The sequence below is a fragment of the Erythrolamprus reginae genome, chromosome 3 (assembly GCF_031021105.1).
Source record: "Erythrolamprus reginae isolate rEryReg1 chromosome 3, rEryReg1.hap1, whole genome shotgun sequence".
NCBI lineage: Eukaryota > Metazoa > Chordata > Lepidosauria > Squamata > Dipsadidae > Erythrolamprus > Erythrolamprus reginae.
Window position 1 is genome coordinate 10,976,443 of NC_091952.1, and position 1,722 is coordinate 10,978,164.

At 39.1% G+C, this 1,722-nt stretch overlaps 1 protein-coding gene across 2 annotated transcripts in view; it reads right to left on the reverse strand.

The window, feature by feature from the left end:
• Positions 1-909: 909 nt before the first annotated feature.
• The window catches only part of SLCO4A1 (solute carrier organic anion transporter family member 4A1), a 67,357-nt gene continuing 66,544 nt past the window's right edge, over positions 910-1,722 (reverse strand). For both annotated transcript variants that reach the window (XM_070744463.1, XM_070744464.1), the window contains one exon: positions 910-1,722. This exon is cut by the window's right edge and continues 364 nt beyond it. The gene's annotated coding sequence lies outside the window, so the exon portion shown is untranslated.

Genomic DNA, 1,722 nt, shown 5'->3' on the forward strand with positions numbered 1-1,722 from the left:
ATTCTTTGTATAGATTTTTGGGAAGTGAACAGACATTTTGGGGGTGAATATAGACAAGAACAAGAAGCAATGGGTGGAAACTAAACAAGGAGAGAAGTAACTTCCTGTTACTTCTCTTGACAGTTAGAACAGTTAATCAGTGGAACAGCTTGCCTCCAGAAGTTGTAAATTCGCCAACACTAGAGGTTTTTAAGATGACGTTAGATTATCATCTGTCTGAAGTAGTGTAGGGTTTCCTGCCTAAGCAGGGGTTGGACTAGAAGACCTCCAAGGTCCCTTCCAACTCTGTTGTTGTTGTTGTTGTTGTTGTTGTTGTTATATTATTATTATTATTATTATTATTATTATTATTATTATTATTATTATTATGTCAGTACAACACAGCAAATGAGATCACTATTTATTTATTTATTTATTAGATTTGTATGCCGCCCCTCTCCGTAGACTCGGAGACTATGCTGGACTTCGTATTTCATCACCAGTCGGGCGCTTCCCAAGCACCTAGGACTGTGTGATGTAGCGGCGAATTATGTTTGCCGATCCCAGTAAAGCGGACTTTTGCAATTGACAGATGGAGATTTTGTCAATTCCGATGGTTTTCAAATGTCCGCTGAGATCCTTTGGTACTATATTATTTATTATTATTATTATTATTATTATTATTATTATTATTATTATTATTATAAACAAAGACACAGGAAATCAACCATGGTTGATGTGATAACCTTCAGTGGGTTTCCAGCAGTAGTGAAGGATTTCATTGAAGAATTTCCAGCAATAATGGTAGTGTTTGAGGTGTTGTGTGTGACGTCAAAGCTGTGTTAGATATTTCATCTGTGACAAGCAGATTTACTCCTTCAAGCTCCTGCAACATTGCAATCATCAAGCAATAACAGACAAAAAAAAGTATTACCTAAGAAAGATTTCACATTTTTAATCAACAAACGATAGGTTGGCTAGACAATATTTATACCTCATTTGTACCAGAGAAGAGTTTCACACCAGCTTGAATATGTGGTCCAGTCAGTAATGGGTCCCTGCCAGTATGAGCCACTCTATACAATGGTAGCGAAAATGGAGCGGCACGCACATTTCCGCATGACCGGTGGGTGGGCGCCTGAACCCACATGATATTTGGCCTCTGAACATGCGCAGAAAGCCAAATTTTGTGCAAAGACGTTCACTCATATGAGATTTTGCCAATGTTCTGCATTTTTTTCTCTGCAAACGTGCAGAAGCAAAGAAATCACAGAAAATTGGTAAAATCTTTTGCGCATGAGCATCCTCATGCAAGGTTTGGCTTTGGCAGAAGCCATGCCCAAGCGCCTGCCGGTCAAGTGGAGATGCGCATCGCCGGTAGCGGTGATGACAGGGAACCCTTGCCTGGGTCCAGTGCATGGTTGGCTCCTTTAGTGCTTTGTAAAGGCATGGTATAAAGTTATGTTTAGCCCTTCTTTAAATAAATTAATACTGTAAGAAGTGCAGAGAACGGATGTCACAAATCTTGAGGTCAGATCTGTTGTCTAAAGATCAAAATACTCCATATAAAGCGAAAATCTTTCACTGAGCAAGTAAAAAAACAACAACAACAAAAAAACCCTTTCTGCATCCTGCAAAAAATTGTCACTTTCCATTTTCTTTTCAATATTTCCAAAACCATCTCGGAATTGTAGTCCCCCCATCCAGGAGAAAACGAAACTCGTCCCTTCAAGATCTGTACCT